Consider the following 19145-nt stretch of genomic DNA (forward strand, 5'->3'; position numbering starts at 1 on the left):
TTTTGTTTTGTAGTTGTTAACAGTTGTTACCCACTCTTCTACTGGCACATTGAGGGCTCAGGTACTCCTTATACTAAGTACATTTAGCATAGTCATTCAGTGCCTGTTATAGTTGCTGCAAGTACTTCTCTCAATCTGTCGTTAGTCTCTATATTTTGTTACTTTTTACACACAAAAGTTAATTTTTTACGTAGCATAGCCTATTGATTCTCCTTTCCCTTTCATTAGTGCTTAAAAACTCTTCACATACTTTCAATCAGTTCAATAGTTCTCTACTTTTTTTTTGTTTAACCTTCAGGCTTCAGTTTTTAAATTGCCAGTTCTCTTCATACCCATCATGCCTCACAGTGCTGACTGAGTACTAACTAAAATGATTCCATCTGCAAGAAGAAAGCCTGGATCAGGGCAAACTCGGGCAGGGCCTCTCGGGAGAGGGTGCCCACCTGAAGCTCCCGATGCTCACTGAGAACTGAGGGCTGCAAGACTTCCCACGAGGCTTGGCATAGGGTAAATGACCAAACATTGGCAAAAAGATATCATCCTGAAAATGCATTTCCAAATACTTATTTTGAAATACCATTTGGTGTGTGACCATTGTAAAAGAAGTTATAGTTCTATTAGGTCTATGCATTCACATTGCTGATGTTTTTGGTAATTCCTCCTCTACTGCTGATGTTTTGTTGGTCTTGTTTTGCCCTGAGAAGTCTTATGCATCTTTTTTTCTCTTTTGAAATGTTCGTATTTGTTTTATTATTTTGGATAGATTGAATAATGTTCTTAATCTATCCTCCACCCCAAATTCCCCTGGGATCTTGTTGTTTTGCTAAATTGAAACATTGATTTATAAAAACTTTGGCATCTTTATAATATTTATTTGCCCATGAGAGAAAAAAATAATGTCTAACCATTATCAGGACTTGCCTCATGCCACGTGGCAATCCGGGGTATTTTCACTCCCCAATTTGTATAGTCTCCACAACCATTTTCAGAAGAAGGTACTTATTTACAGATGAGGGTACTCAAGTACAGAGAGGACACCAATAATGTAGATACTGGAGAGAGATAGAAAGCCAGAAACTATGGGATATGTGGGGGGAGAGGAAACAGAAGGGGCATTTAAGGATGAAATTCTATATGTATTGTGTAACTTTAGGAAACCTGGGAGTTTATGTATTCACTTAAAATTTATTGAGCACCTAATGTCTGCCAGGAAGAAAATCTGGAGACTTCATCCTTCATCTGTTAGGGCCATTTGGGCGTTATACAACTGCAGAAGAACAAACCTACCTGGGTCCTAAGGTGCTAGGGAGAAGTAGGCGATTGTTTCTACTTTGCCCTTGCAGAACTAAGCATTCCTCACTGCCCATTGTAGAGCAAAACAGGTCTGTAATTCATGATTCAGATAAGCGAATGACAATTCAGTATAATTAGCATAGGCTATTGAAACATTTCCAGGTTGAAGCAACTCTGTGGACTGGACTTCTGTCCCCAGAGAACATTGTAGGATCCAGTTTTGGCCCTTGACACCAACAGCAGATCTAAGTCTGGCTGGGGTACCTGAAGCCCCAGTGTGCCCTCATGTAACATGCAGGCTCTCGGCCATATGGTGTCCCCTGAGCCTGCTGTCTTCTGATCTATGCCAGAATGGGCATATGCTGGGATATTTCAGGACCCTCGGGGAAGAGTCAAAATGTCATAGAGCCAGTATGAGGTTAAGCTTCCACTTCTCTTGTTTATGGCACAAAGAGAAATGGAACCAGGGAGGAAGTAGAAAACACTATTATTGATTCTAATATATGGAAGGTTGAGGTTAAGACACATAGGCAAGATAAAACTTTTGGACTCTCTAAGGTATGATTTGTTACTGCCTATACAATAGGCTAAATATGAAAAAAAAACCCTCCTGAATTTACAGATATAACATATTTGGCTTTATTCAAGCCTGTTTGTCCATGCCATGAAAGGGAAACATCTAGAATATGATTATTGATGCCTTCATTGTTGCTGCTGCTGCTGCAGTCGTTGTAGCTGTTGTTCAGGGGTACTTAGTTGGCAAGAATGCCTACAGGAACGGATCACTGACTCAGCATTTACACGGTTATTAAAAAGTAGATACTGACTAATCGGCAGTTCAGTTCAGTTAGTTTTAGACTTCCTATTTTGTAAGGGCTAAGTATGGTTCCCAGCCAGAGAGTTGCCCCTCCTCAGTAAGCACGCTGACAGGCATAATGGAAAGAAAATGCGGGAAATGGTGTGGGGCAGGAGGGCTGCCAGATGGTGGAGGCAGAAGGACAGAATGCCTGGAAGGCTGAGCAAAAGGCACAGCTTTCAGAGAAATCCCCATTTGTGGAGTGAGTATGAGTGTGGAAACATGGCGGTGTAGCTAATAAAGGGAGCTGTGTAGGAGAAGAGCGGGAAATGGGAAGCCTCATTTTGAATCTAGACTTCCCACCTCAGTGACTATGAAGCAAACAGCAAGTCAAGGGAGTGGGTCTTATTCACAATGAACTACATACTGTAATTTTATTTTTTAAATTTTTTCCTCATTGAGTTTATTGGTACATTTTAGGTATATGGTACAGTTACATTCATCATTGGGATCGTGTACCTTTACATGACAGGTCTTGGTTCTCATTTTTTCCCCTTGTCCCTGCCCTCCCTTCACCCCCTCCTCCCCTCCCCATTTACAAATGGTTTATTTCCGTTTTTTCATTTTCTCATATTTTTTTCTTTTCTCTTATTCCCTTTCCCCTACCCTTCCCACTTTCCCTACACCTTTAGCCCTTTTCTTCCTATTTTCTCTTTTCTTTTAATGAAAGAAAAATACAAGCAAATGCATGGCTCACTCTTCTTTATAATAAAATCTGTGATATAAATCCAATGTTACCACATCTGAAATTTAGACTGTCCTCTTAAATAGTACACATGCACATCACTCCATGATTAATTCATTTATTAATTTTGAGCAAAAAGTTAATTGACATTTCAGTTAAACTCTTCTAATGAATGAAATATAAAATTAAGGATTTTTCATATGATCAAAATTGTTAACAAATCATACATGAGCAGAATTTAAATCATGTGGCTCCATTTAGATTTCATCAGCCAAATGCTCCTGACAGGAAGATTAAGTATTGAGAAAATATTCAATTCATTTAAAGCATAAAACAAAGCAATATTCATTTGAAAGAGGAAGAAAGAGAGTAAAAATAAAATGGAAACAAATAATAGTTTTCTGTTTCCAGGAATAAAAATGGTTTGTATGCATGTAGCTGTGAACAGATACAAACATATAAAAGAATGTCCACCGTGCAAGAGACAGGTATCTTCAGACGTAAACCCGTTTGGACTCAACCGCGCTGCTGACAGCCCTTGGTCAATGTTGAGGCTGCGCCACCTTCTGGTTGCTATGTGTGTGACAAGCGCTCATATTGTTCACCGAAGAGCGTTCCTGTTCTATTCAAAACGCACATTTAAGGAAAACAGCACCACTTGTGCTGTTCACGCTCTCCTCTAGGGACTGCATCGGAAGGAGAACACATTCCATAAATGCACTCCAGCAGCTGCTCTGTTTGAAATATCCAAGTTGCTTGTTTACCTTGATCAACTGTAATGGTAGTTGATAAACCAGCCATATAGGAGTGCAGACAGGACTGCAGTTGCGGGAGCAGGAGGGTGTGGTTATCCATCTTTTTCCTGGTTTCTGCTTTCTGAACTTCTTAGAGCCAGGGAAATGGGGCTCTGCAATGGAAGCAAGGACCCCAGCAGTCAGGGAGAGCAGACTGGGCAGATACTGCTGTGCCTGCAAAGCTGTGCAATAGCAAACACGTAGGCCGATTTCTGAGAACCGTTAACACATAGTTGTGGCCAAATGATGATTTGGATAATTTTACTACCTTCAACTTCCTCTCCATCTGCAATTGTATCCATGATGGTGCCATGGCCCTTGGCTGGAAAGGAGAGATCAGTAATAACGCACCTTTGCCAGCAAATCGGCCACCTCAGGTAGGAGACTTTTGGAGAATCCATGATCACCATTTTTCTGCCTGTGTCTACATAATTTGTACGTGAACACTAGTGTTTGAAAAGATAGTCACAAATAAAAGTTATTTTTTCTATGTGTGTTGCTTATGAGTGTGTATGTCTTAGAGCTACTCCTAGGAATTTTGAAATCATGTAATATTTGTAAATGTATTTATAAAGGCGCATATACCTTTAGAGGCCAGAGTAAGCAATGGGATAATTTTTCTTATAGTTTATCCATGTGAAATGTCAGGATTTCTTGGAGAAGGAACCCAATGCCTCTTTATTCTCCACCTAATTTCCACCTGCCACCCACCCCTCTTTTCCCATGTATGAACTCTCAGACCTGAAAACAGAACGGAAAGCCATAATACTTCTTCCCATGGGGGAAAAGGAAAAGGAAAGCTTCCCTGTAACAATCTGGATGATTTCTTCAATTTTTTATTTTGTCTCTATTGACTAAAACTCAATTTTATTTCAGATTGAATCATTTCTGAATCTACAAATAAAATGATCAAATAAAGGAGTAATTGCAGGAGGAAATACAGGTTTACTTAAAAACAAAACACTAAATTCAGCTACTGTCCTAATCTTTGCCCTAACTTTGCATTGAGATTTGCTTCACATAAAGCTTTATTACGAAGAATAAAATCTTCAAAGATATACTTTTAAAAAGTATCCCAATTTAAATTTCATCATATCGTAACAGTCTTTCCTGAAAGGCATACATGACCGCTTTCTATAACAGAACTAAAAAAACAAGACCAAAGTGTGAGACTGATTAAGGATGTGACGTCATGATATAACTAGAACCACTGGAAAGCTAATTAAAGTTTAGTGAAACTCAGGAGCCAGCTAAAAGGGTTCCCACCCATCATATCTGGAATCAGTTAAGAAGAATGAGAATAAAAGTGTGTAACCAGGTAAATAAGATAAAGCTCCATGAGTTCATGATCACTTTCAATCCATAAATAAATGGGTGAAAAAGAAAAGCTTTCCTTTCAAGTAGAAAGACAACTTGTAAATGTGGAAGAAATTATGAATTAGAAAATCACCATTTGGCAACCATTAAGTAATTGGCAATTGATTAGGAAAAGGAACATCAATGTGCATTATAATCAGTGGGTGAAACTTTGAGGAAGATCATTAATCTCAAAATAGAAACCTGAAAGTGGAGGAACCTTGGAAGCCTCCCTCTAACCAAGTGACTGAAGCTAATATAACCAAAAAATGTATAAATCTAACTGAAGCTTCCTAATATGACTAAAAAGAGATCAGTACTGCTTCCTAAAGCCAAAAATTGAAATGTAAATTCACAGTAAACATTAGACCAATTCAAAATGAGGAGCATGCTATAAAATAATTACCTTACCCTCAAAGAATGTCAATGTCCTGAAATACAGAAAAGAACTTAAATACTATTCCAAACTTTGCAAAGACTAAGAAGACCCAATAGCCAAGTGCAGCACTGGACTTTGGTGTTTCTTTATTATAAAAAAAATTCCATCAATTGGCAAACTTTAAATAAAGATTTGTTGTCTAAATAATTGTATTTTATCAATGTTAGTGTCTTCATTTTGTTAATTGTGTTTATGGCTATATAAAATGATTCTTATTTTTAGAAAACTCAAAAAATAAAGGGCCTTTGTCTCTCAAATTACTCAATTAAAATGCAATATTAACTTTAGAAGTTTTATGTATATGAGAAGTTTTGTATTGTTTTTACAAAACATTTCTACAAGTCTAAGATTTTCAAAAGAAAAAAAATCCATTAAAACTTGATAAAGCTACCATATCTTTTGGCTCATAACAGGGAACTCTTACTTCGCTAAACATCAGGTAACCTATTTTTTTTTTCAAAAATGTGGAAGCCATGTCTTACTAGAGTTCCCCCTGAACACCCACCTGCTTTGCTGGGTGTTAGGATATGATGAAATTTAAATTGGGATACTTTTTAAAAGTGTATCTTTGAAGATTTTATTCTTCATAATAAAGCTTTACATGAAGCAAATCCCAATGCAAATTTAGGGCAAAGATTAGGATAGTAGCTGAATTTAGTGTTTTGTTTTTAAGTAAAGCTGTATTTCCCCCAATTACTCCTTTATTTGATCATTTTATTTGTAGATTCAGAAATGATTCAAATTTCTTTCTCTCTTTGAACTTCTCACCTTTCCAGCATTTTGTTTCTTCTTTTATTCAGAAAACCTCTGTGACTTGTTCAATGATTGTCCATTTTTTGAATTGCTGAAAACTCAAAGATGAGTCCAACTCAGCAACCAGTGTAACACACACACGCACACACACACACGCACACACAGCAAATTCTAGCAGAATATATTTCCTAAGTATAACCAAAGGGGAAAAATGGTAACTTGGGTGACTTGTAGGAATCTTGATGAGGCGACAGAAGTGTACCGCACAGGCAAAACTTGGAGACAGAAGACACTGCAGAGGTAGCAGTTGTGCCTCTGTGGAGAGATCTCCCAAGGACCTCTTATTGTTGGGGAACCTGTCCCAATCAATACCAAGACAGGGGCTGGGTAGGAACCTGTGTGCCCCTCAATAAATTTTGAATTCTATTCATTCAAATGGAGAGCAACTGGAAGGTTTTTGGCAAGACAGAATAGCTTTACGGTTGAATATTAGAATGCTTGTGGCTCAATGTCCCTTTCTAATTCTTTTATTCATTTATTGACTTTCCTCACTGAATGGCCACCTTATTTCAGAAGCCGCACTAGTGTCAGGCACTGGTGACAAAAAAGAGCTGCTTCCTGTCCTTACAGAATGTTTCCGTCCATTTTTGCCCTGTTGTTTTCAAAACTTGAATTGGGCCACATTTAAAGATCCCTTTATGTTGTACTTGATCTGTTTTTATTTGTGCTTCATAACCTCTTCTTGCAACTCCCAGCTCTTCTGTCTTTATTAAGCTAGCAGAAGGAGAAAGTTCTTCCAGTAAACTACAATGCTATATAAAGCAAAGTTTACCTTTTGCTAGCCTGTCCTCCAGTAGCCAATTTAAACCACACTCAGAGCTTTATATTCGGTTCTTGCTGGCAATATCAAAATTATAGGATTGCCTAAAAGTCATTTTTTAATTCATTTACTTAACAATATTCTTGTCACCTTAACATTTATAAGATAAAATAATTGTGTCATCTGTATAATCCTGAAGTGTGGCTAGCCCTTATTTTCAATTATTTTTTTCACAATGTAGTATGATCATTTATATTTCCTGCTTAGTTCACTAATTAGGTTAATAGCCACCAGGTCTAAGTACTGTAGTATTTTATTTCATGGTGTTTGAAGGCCACCCCGCATGGAACATAATTTCCACTCAATAAATTCACATCTCATCGTTATTTTTAAAGTATATTTTTATCATAAGGTCAGCAAAGGACAACTATTCTAGCTAGTTTAGATTTTCTCAAAGAATGTCATTCAACCAAAGAATCTGTATATAATACAGAGACACTAAAGGAAGAGAAGTGGACCTGAGCAGTAAGAATAGAGGGGCCTCCCCTAGAAAACTATTTGATAGTAAAAGAACACAGGTGTCTTTAATGGAGAGATCCCTGACCTTTGGGCCTAAAGCCATGTCCTCGTGATACTCCTTCGCATCTAGTGAAATTTGGGCAAATTACTTAGCCACTGTATGTTCCATTTCTTTGCATATAGAATGCAGAGAAGAGTGACACATCAGGACTTCCTTATCCTCTTCTGTTCAGAAAATAACAGTGACCAAAATGTCTCAGACAAAGAACCTGTCCTATGGGCGGCTTCAACTTCGCATGATTCCGTGAGGCAACAGCCTGGGCTTTTCCTTGTCCTCTAATCCACAAATCACAGAGCCTGTATTCTTGAAATTCCATTTAAAATTTTAGATTTTGTAGCAATCATTTTCACACAGCTTCTGAAAACATGAGAGATTTCTGCCTTATCTTGTCGGTACATAAAGTAATATATATATATAATTTCAGCAGTTTGCTTTTAAGAGATAAGAGATTAATGACTTTTTTCCTAATTTTGAATATAGGTGGCACTATTAAGTCCACATTTTTTTTTCAATACCAGGAATAGAACTCAGGACCTTTTGCTTGCAAGGCAGGTGTGGTGCCACTGAGCTAAATCCCTGGCAGTGAAGCCACATTTTTAAAAATTAATTTTCAAGATAATTGTTTCCCTGGGCTGATAACAGTGGGGTGGAAATTGCTGTTTAGCTGTAAATTCTCCTGGAGGAGTGCTGTGAAATATCCAAATGAGAGGAAAAGATGGACAGGATGACTTTAAATTTTTGCCCTCAAATATTTTCTTTTCTCCAAAAGAAGATATATTTTGCATATTTAGAGTTTTCCTTCTTCAGAGTCAGATATGTTAGGGATCTATTATTTGCCAATATTTGGGAATGACAAATAACTGACCTACTCTGGAAAGGTTTTCAGTCTGGTAGATGGAGCACTTTATATTGTATTATTTTATATCATACCACATCATGCCATGTCATATCATATTAATATTATATTTCAATATGAAGAGTTCCAGCATGGTGTAGCCACACCTGGGGTCAAAAGGGTGAATTGAAGGATCTCTTGATGTCTATTCCAATTGAATGATTCCATAATAAGGAATTAAGGTGTCAGGATTTTGTGAATTTTGGAAGCCTTTCCCTATTACAACAGATCAGTTCTGAGTGCTGATTGGAAAAGGATAACTAAAATAAAACACCTTATGTACTTTCATTTGTGTAAGTGGCTGCTGGTGCTAAGATCTGTTTTCCATAGATTGTTACCCTTTCTTTAATCATAACAAAAATCTCCTATTTTTTTCAGGCTCTTTCCTTCTCCTATTGAAATTGTGATGATTAATTCCCATCCATTTGCATAAAAGAAATACTGGCAGGTCACCTGGAAAAGAGATTCTCTGATATTTACATGTCCTCCCTGTGGGAAGTAGGAGTTGGAGCTCTGAGGTAGACTGAATCTAAGGCACTTAAAACAAAAGAGGATTTGGGAAGCCACCACCGCAGTCAGGCTCTGAGATGGGAGGCAGGCCTTTCACGGTCTGCCAAAACTGGAGTCCTTCTCAAGCTGTTTAACTTGTGATTATTTCTCTGGTCGCCTTTTCTTTGAAAATTAATTGTAGATGTGAAATGGCCATGCTTAAATAATTCATTAAAAAAATAAATCCAGAGGAAAGTGGCAAAGGTAGAAAGAAATCCAGTGCAGTACAAAGCAGGGGTCGAATTGGTTGTAGTTCTCTGAGAGCTCTTCTTACTCCAGCGTGCTTAATTAGGCCCCCTTGCCTGTTTGGCCCTGGGTTGGTTTTGTTCTTTCAAGAGAGCTGTTGACCTAATACTACAGTAAAACACACTGAGAAGTAGCTTCTCACAGTTAGTGAAAACATTTGTAAGTGCTGTTATTTTGGCATTGAAGAAAAAAATCAGTGCCTTCTGTCTGAGGGAAATTCATACATTTGTAATTATATTTTACAATGTTATGGAACAGCCTTTTAGTTCCCCTCTATATGCACACCAGTTAGACAACATTGTTGAATGTAGATAAAATGTAAACTAAATGCCCAGAAGAAACTTAACTATAAAAACAAGAGTTTCTGCAACTTTTAGACAGTCTTCCAACCAGACAATTAATCGAACTAACTCAGTGGTGGCTCTGTAAGGTTTATCGCTCCTGGCACTGTCATTTGCTTACAGAAGCATTTTAAATGTTATATCCTCAAAACTTCTAGATCAATTAGTTTGCGAAAGGCAATCTTTATGTCTAAAATTACTTTTTTGTGCTGATGTATCATTTTCAGTAATAAGCATTTTTTTTAAAAAAGAACTAATTAGTGCATCGTGCCTTGGAGAAAATGTATCACATTGGTTAGGGTTTCACCCTCATTCTGTGAGGAATCTTCATAGCCCTTCCTCAAACGTGGGTGGGTAGAATAGTGGAAAAACTGACTGCAACAATGCTGAGAGGAAAGCAGTTAGGCGTCTATCTTGTATTAAGTTTGGGATACCCTGCAAAATTTTACAAGCAAACCTCTTCAAATAAGCACTGCTTTGATTATTGAATATGCTTGCTTTAATTTTCCTTTAAAATAATACTATGATCTTCCCCCTTTTACAGAGTACACATATGTTTCAGTCTAATACTCTGTTACTGAAAAAGAAGTCCTCCAAGTTAATATTCAAAAAGATCCAGCTGGCTCCTTAAATGCTATCATGTCTTTTTTTTGTTTTCCCAAGTTTCCGATGAGGAGATGTTTGTCATTTAATTGCTGCTGAGAATCACAGATGATGGTTTATAGGTTTAGGCAAATTGTGGGCAGCACTTTGTTAACAAACGGAAGAGCACACTGGTATTTCATAATTATCCTATAGAGCTCAATTGGCCCTTAACAGCACCTGCCCGAACAGCATCAGGGAGTCTTGTTTCAACACAAAAGCTCCTTCTTGCTAATTAACCTGTGTGCACTTGTTACAAATGAAACCTATTTGTTTCCAGTTAATATATTTGCTGCTACTTTAAATATTCATTTATTATTCTGCTTGTTAAGTGAAGGGTGGGGAAGAATAGTTTGGACGACTTCCATCAGTGTGTGCCGGGCTTTAAGAGATCAGCAGATAGACGAACATATCAATTGTGTCACTGTGTGCTCAGTGGGCCCCCAAATCTGCTTTCGGACCGTGACTGTCTCTGTCATAAACACCATATAGGGGCCCTTGAGAAGCAAGACGTCCATGACAGTAATCAGTGAGTTCTCATTGGAGGAGCATTTTTCCATACAGCTCGAGTGAAGCTTCACTTCATTTCTCAATGTGCCTCAAGACTATTTTTATGCACGTGCATGGAAGACTGGACACATGTACATAGATGTGTCTTGATTGGAAACAATCAACCAAATGAAAAGAAATAATTTACTTGCTATTTGTGATACTTTAGGTAAAGTAACTTGAAAATTAGAAAGAAATCGAGATATTTGCACCGTGATATGTCAGCAATGTAGTCACTGAAAAAGCAGTAGAAACAATAAATATGTATTGATTTAGCACCTTTCGTATAATACACCGACTTACAGTAATTATTCTTATAAAAGTTGCCAAAATTATGGCCAAATTTTTTATACTCTTAAAATTTACATTTCTCCATTCTTTTGAATTCTTACAATATTTTATTCAAATAAAAACTAAGAGTTCTTGTTTCCACCTGTATAGAGTATTTTTAGCTCATACAATAATTTGTAAAATAATTTATTGCACACTTTGAAAAAAATGTCTTTCAGAAAATTTGCCAACATGAATTTAGAAGAACAGTAACCAATTTGTAAGACCAATTTTAGCAGTTCTGGAAGTCCTCTTTTGTAAGTACCTTTAGTTGCACTGTTATGGCTTCCTTGATGTCCTGTACTGAATAGAAATCCTTACCTTCAATGGCCATTTTGATTTTGAGAAAGAACCAGAGATCAAATGGTGCTGGATCCCGTGAATAAGGTGGGTTAGGGAATACAGTAATGTTTTCACAACCTTGCCTTGTCATTCAATAGCACTCTGCAGTTGCATTCACTGTATTTTTTACCACACCTTGTGAAGACACTGACAAAAGAGAATTTTCAGTACTGCTTCAGAAATGTCAAGAGTGATAGGATACGTATGTTCAAAGCTATGGGGAGCATTTTGAAAGGGATTAATGGCTATGTTCCTTTTACTGTAATAATTAGTTTTAAACATTCACTCCGTATTTCGATCATACCGCATCACTTTAAAATTTGCCATTCATAATGTACTTTATATTTTTGTTACATTTAAAAAACAAGCTTATGCAACTTCAATTAGGTTTGCTTAACTGCATATGACAGTGTGCAGAATACACTTAAATATTGATAGAATAATATTCCCACAGCCACCAATCAATTACTTTGATTCTTCTGTTTTAAAATCAGTCCAATAATGCATTTTAGAATAGGTCAATACAGCCTGCTACACAGAGTAATACATCTAATTTGTTTCTATTCATCATGATCATGTAGTTAAGAAAAATATGCTTAAAACTCTCTGCTTGTCATGGGCCACAATGATAGGTAAAATTGACAAAAGAATTTATAAAAGTGCTCTAAGGACATCAGTCGTGTTGGAAAAAATGCAAAACATACCTGCATCCTGTTTTTCCCATGAACATGCTGTACTTTGAATATAGTATTCACTTGTGTTAATTTGATTGAGGAAAACACCCTCACACTCACATTCTTTATTTAACAACATAAAAGAAAACATCTTTCTGTGCCTAGGCTGAAAGACTTTTCACTGCTCCATGCAACTGCATTCAGAAAAGGATGCTCTTTGAGGAAAAAAGAATGCTTTTCATTTATGCCTTAGCAATCACTTTTCTTCTGAATATGATTCCTTATTAGAGGCACCTGAGGATATTTACTGATCACCTTTTTGAAAAGCACAGCAGAGATGGGCAAAAGGCCTGTAATCACATCTACTTTCATCACTCTGTTCTGAGTTTGACTATCTCCACTGAAAGCGGTGCAAAAGGACCAAGAAAAGTGAACATGGAGCTCCATCTTCCTGCAATACCTCACTCATCAGGAGATATGAATACATCATGCAACAGTAAAAGAGACAACACTGTGTTTCCTCTATAACAGTAACAAGCATCCTTCTGCCTCAGTTTAACTTTCTAGTCCTTCTTAGCAAAGCTAAAGATCAAGGAAAAACCTAACAGATTTTTTTTAATCTTGTTGAATTTATTGGTACTTTTAAAGTATACAGTACAGTTACATTCATCATTGGGATATTGTACCCTTACATGACAGATCTTGGTTCTCATTTTTTCCCCATAAACCCCGCCCTCTCTTCAGCCCCTCCTCCTTCCCCTATTTACAAAGAATTTGTTTCCATTTTTTCCTTTTCTCATATTTTTTCTTGTTCCTTATTTCCTTTCCCCTACTCTTCACAATCTAACAGATTCTTTTCACTGGACTCTGTACCTATTGGATTCACATAGGGATGCTTTATTCTTTTAGAACACTAGTACTATATTTAACATATGTTAGTCAGCATGACATTACTTACTCTCACAATGAGTGGGTGTTTGGAAGCAAATTCCTACATCCTTAGGCATTGCTTTAATACTTAGGAAGAACTTCAAAATTCAGAGTGAATCACCTGAACTGCTGTATCACCTATTGCCCATATCATTCCAATCAACAGAACATAGGCTGCCTTGAACTGCTAAGTACAATTGCATTTACTTATATAACAAATGCCATAAATATATTATTCATGCATATATTCTGTTGCCCATTATAAACCAAGAAATCACATAACATTATTAAGAAAATTATAACATTTATGTCCCCAAATCTTTTATTAATATTCTTGTTACAGATCAAGGCTTAGTAGGATATTCACAATTACTAGGTTATTTTAGGGAGGTACATATAGCTTCCAGATATAGATATAGATCTAGATATATAGATATGATAAAAGAGATAGGTACACTAAAATGTTTCTCTCCCAAACATCATTACGTGATGGTATGTTGTAATGAAACTAAACTTAATTAATAAAACACATATTAATATCTATCAGTAAGAGTAAAAATAGCCACAAAATATGCTCTGCAAACACATTCTTATGTAATTCACTATGTAAATGTTTGTGTGCCTACCAATTCAAGCAGGACACCTTGTGTCTCTTACCATAGAACAAGTCATGTGACAGAGTCCAGGTGAACAAGAGTTCACCAAGGATTGTGGTGGAGGAAGCAACCACAAAAGAAGCTAAACTTGAGCCAGGCATGGTCTATGATGTTAATACTCTGGAGACTGAGGGTTGTGTATTCAAGACCAGAGTAAGCTACGATAGCGGGTTTGAGGGCAGATTGCCAAGGAAAGTCAGGTAGAAACAAACAAAAGTTCATAGGTGAAAACACCTCAGGCTTGTTCATGTTTTTGGAGTTGCACTTTCTTTATTCAAGCCATCAAAATTGGAGCAACATTTTGGCATAAGGAATACTATCATCAAATTATGGGTATCTTAGCAGCAATACCACCATAATTAATCTATTGTAATAGGCCACTCAGGCATAAAGATTGTAGGTTTTCTATTTTTTATAGGCAACTTGACTTTCAGCTAGAATATTTTATGACCTATTCCTTACAACATGAAGGGCTATGAAAACACTACCAATAATCCCATTAGCAGTTCAGTAAATAATGTTCAAGTGGCAGTAGCCTTTTCCCAGTGTTCTTTTGTTCTTTCATACATTCAATCAGCAACCCAGTTTAAGCACCTACTATGAATCATGTCTGTACTAACCCATAAGGAGTTCCAGCGAGCTGAGGGGAATGCTGCTGAGTGTTCCTTGTTCCTTATGACTATGATGACTTTAATGGATTAAGACAATTTTTGAAATCTGTGACCAGCAGTTGGTGGATGATGGTGGTGGCAATAAAGAAGCAGCTGAGGACAAGTTGACGAAGGTACTAACCCCTACTGAACCTGTTATGTTACAAAAATTGTTCTATGGCTTCCCACTGTTAATTTGGAAGCTAAAACTGCTTTTAATGATAGCTATATTGATAATTTCTAAAAGTTGGACTTCTTTAGGACTTTTAAACTGATGTTAAAAAAAGCTTCTGATGTATGAAATAGAAAACCAGTGGTGGTCACATCTGTATATATTATTTGTTGTCATTTTGCAAATAACACTGGGAGAATTGACAAGGATTACCAACTCTTCTCTCATGTGATCCAGTGGGATGTTAAAGCTTCTGGACTTTGAGATAATGTCCTGGGGTGATCATGCCCAGGGTTTTATGAGTCAATCCTAGTTTTTTCCAATTATTCAGGTGTGTAACTACTACTAACACCTAATTTTCTCCTTGCAAGTGTCATACTTTCACAATAAAATACATGGTTACATAAATACTAATTGACTTCAGCCAATTTGTATATCTACAACTGATGAGTCAGGGGAATGAGTCACCATAGTCTGGTGGTCAAGAGCACAGACTCTAGCTGAGATGTCAAGTTTTTCATCCCAGCTCAATACCTCCTGCTCATGAGACCCTTATTCAATCTGGTCTGGGTTTCTCATCTATAGAGTGGGGATGGGAAAAGTATCTGCCTTTCTAAGACCCTTGAGATGGTTGAAATGATTTTATGAATAGCTATATATAATGAACCCTAGAATAGTACTTGACTCATGGTCAGTTTCAATATAAGGATTCTCACTATAGAATCAAACCAAAATGTTGGCATGGAGGAATTAAAAGACCTAGAATAGATGCAGACTTTATTAATTAATGTCAAATACCACTTCAGCAGACTAAAACAACTTTTAAAAAATCTATAGGATAAATGACTTATTGCTCTTAGCTGTTACGATAATAATAATAAAATATTGGTTTACAGTAATGTTTTTAGCTTTTGTGAAGTAAACATATATATAAATATATATATATATATGTGTATAGCACATTGATCACCACAGAAATGTTTCTGTGCTCCATTTTATTACTCTCAAGATATAAAAATCGTGGTATCTTGATATGTTAGAGCATCTTAAAATTTTTTATCTTTTGATAATATTCTAAATCCTCATTGAATATGAACTTCATTTCTCTCCCCACTTCTGTATTAAAGGTACCATATATATTTTTTGACTTGGCTATGTCACTAGGTCAGATAAATTTTATTATGCACATTAGAGACAATAGATGTATAGTTAGAAAGGAATCACTAATGAGAAATAGGACACATTGAGTTGATAATATTTGACTGTTGGCTATTAAACTCAGATTAAGATATCAGACAGCCCCCAAAGTAAATACTTTAATAGAATGATCACAATGGAATATAGAAATTAAATACAAAAGATTATGCTAATTTAGTATAAGTAGGAGCATGAGAAAATATCAAAGTTGAAGTTTTGTTGGAAAATGAATTTGAAATGATCTCTTATGCATATGCAACTTTTTAATAATACTCTCTGAGGTACATTTACACTCACATTTAGAAGTCTAATTAGTAATGAAAAAGGAAGAGTTCATAATGATAGCACCCTGCTCTTAGGGTCCTCCATTATAGATTCCGAAAACAAATTCATTAATATCTTAATCTACATGATGTCATCTTCTGTATTTAAATACCACAGCCCAGAAGATGTAAGCTCTATACATTTACATTTGATCCATAAATTTGAGGCCTGGGGATCTTGTTTCTTTCAAAACCAGGCTTTTGACATTTTTTTCCTGAAAAACAAAATGTTCAAAAAGTAGATGGAAATCTTTGGAATCTGTGCCTTTTTCTAGTATGTGATGGTTCTCTAGAAAGCTAACAGGCATTTGGAGAATGAACCATCAAAAATATTTCTTCAAAGCCTTCTTTCTTAGGCTATTACTGGTAGAATGCTTCTCAACCCTTGAGGCAATTCAACAATTGAGTTAAGGAGATTTTTGTGTATCGGTTTTGCCTGTCATACGGTTGACTTAACTTCAGGATATACTTTGCAGCCAAAGGTTCATTTCCCTCAATTTGTTAAGTGGCTAATTATAAAGGTTCACAAAAGAATTGACACAGGCCTGGCTTCTATCAACTGCCCCATGAGACCTGTACAAGTGTCATTTGTAAAAACAGAGCACAAATTAAACAATGGCCATAATAAGCTGCCAGTAGCTGGAGTATAAAAAAAAAGGGAAACTCTCCTGCAGATACAAAGAAAGCACTGAATGTTTGGGACTTTTTAAAAAATAAGTGACAACAAGGTCCTAGTCTAAGTCATGTATTTCAGTTTCTACTGCAAAAAATATGATTTTAAACCTGAGTTAACCATAACCAGTGTAATAAAAAGATTATTTGTTTGTGCTTGCAGCTTGGATTTCCAGTTTTATTTTACTCAGTATGATACATTGCAAATACTTTTGAAGGTTAAAAAAACTGGAATTATTTCCTGAATAGACATTTTTTTAAAGTTATTAGCAATAATGACCAGAAATATGAGTATGAGATGAAATATCTGTATTCAAACAAATATTTCCCATTAGATAACTAGATTTCCTATTTACAGCTGGTATCATGAATTCTAAATACTAGTCTTTTTAACATTTGAAAAAGCATAAGCAACAAAGAAAACTACCTTTACTTAGGCCTACAAGAGCTAATGAAACAGAATGGAAATTGCTGCATTGTTTCTATCTTTCATGAAAACATCTCTATGCATAGTATTCACATCATTATGTAAGACATTTGCAAATATGTATAATGCTTTTGCCTATGGGAAAACTCTTCTGCTCTAATGTATTCCTGAAAGATGAATGAACAATTCTTTAGGTATGATAAAAAGATTCAGAGAATTGGATAAAGCAGTGATATTAAAACCACAAGCTCATTATTTAAATGTTTTTTTTATTTCAACTACCAACACTGCAGGTCTATGTTTTACTTTTTAAATATTTTTTCCCCCTGAACACTCATGACCTCTTTTCTAGTTCCTTTTCTAATTCAAGATCAGCAACCTTCTATTTGCTGGAGGCTGCCTGCTCTGATATTTTAGCAGGAATCTCATGAAGTTAGAAGTATTCTTTAGCACGAGATCTCTGATCTGGATATTTGCCTGAACTCTGGATTTTCAGTCTTCTCTGAAGGAGTTGCTGACATGTGGGCATGAGCAGATCTCCATCCCATTGTGCTGTTTATTCACTCAATTTAGTATCAGGGTAACAGCTGATTGGGGTACTAGTGGAGTTGGCTAAGGGTAGTCACAGATTTACCTGAGTAAAAGGAATTGGACATAAATTCTGCAGAAGTGGGGCTGCACTACAGATGAGCTAGATTGTTCTATAAACACCTGAAAGGTTCTGTACTGGGAAACATCAGGCATAGGATGGGTCCAAAGCCAAGAAAACATTGTTGGGCTAGAAGTCCCTGTAGCTATTGATTCTCTTAAGGAAAACAGAGTTTTATTTTCTTAGAGAAACTGGGCAGAAAGTTTCCAGATTCAGAAGCTGCATGAACAAAAGTGGTCAGAGTATGATACAGAAAACAGTGACTTCATTAAGTGAAAGCAGGCTTGCTAGTAGAATGCACCCATCAACCTACAAGCAGGAAGCCAAAGGACTCCTCACTGGAGGAACTGAACTTAGCTGTGTCCAAAAGACAAGAACAGGATGTTGTGAAAAGGAACATCAAACAATAAGAAATAGCTATTTTAAATTAAAAATAGGATATACATGTACTATTATAGTTTTCCACACCAGAGAAACTATTCAGTATTTACACATGTGATTTATTTATGGATATTTGTCCCTGCAATGGAAAATATGGCAAATACATCTACTATTTATCATGGAGGAGAAAATGGGATACAACATTTTGATTGGCTAGTATCCCTCAACAACTGCACCAATCAGATTTCCTGCTGTAGGGAAAAAAATATCTAACACACACAATTTAAAGGAGGGTGGCTCATGGTTTCAGAGTATTTGGTTCATGATTCACTCTCTCCAAGGAAGAAACTTGCCAGCAGGCCATGGTAGAGTGAAGCTCTTCGCGGTGATTTGGAAGCAGGAGCAATGGAACAGTGCCACAGAGGAAGGGACCAGATATAATGTCTAGAGTCATCTTTCCATCATCCCCACACATGTACATAGCCAGAAGTGTGCTTTACTAATCTTACATGGCTCTAAGCCAACCAACAAGTCAATAGCCCAGTGTTATGGCTTGTGTTTAGATGCCCCCCCCAAGCCTCATGCAGCTGAGGTGGAACTTTCTTTTTCAGAGGCGGTTGAATCTGGAATGTGTGATGCTGGGGGTAAGGGCATGTGACTTCTAAACCACTACACTTGAGTGATTGGTGGGGTCCCATCTCATCCTAACAGTCTCAATAAGATGAAAGGGGCAGAAAGATGCTGTTAAGGTCTCTCTTTTGCTACCTTTGCGGCCTTGTATGCGCCATGTTATTTCTCTTCTGTGATCGTTCTTTGCCATCCTAGCCTTGGAGTCAGCTTGATTATGGATTGAAACCTCTATGAACTGTAAGCTAAATAAACCTCTTGCCATCAAAAAAAAAAAAAGATAGCACAGGGCAGGGGATTTAGCTCAGTGGTGCCAC

Source organism: Fukomys damarensis, unplaced genomic scaffold (assembly GCF_012274545.1).
Source record: "Fukomys damarensis isolate Sample0158 unplaced genomic scaffold, DMR_v1.0_HiC HiC_scaffold_6, whole genome shotgun sequence".
NCBI lineage: Eukaryota > Metazoa > Chordata > Mammalia > Rodentia > Bathyergidae > Fukomys > Fukomys damarensis.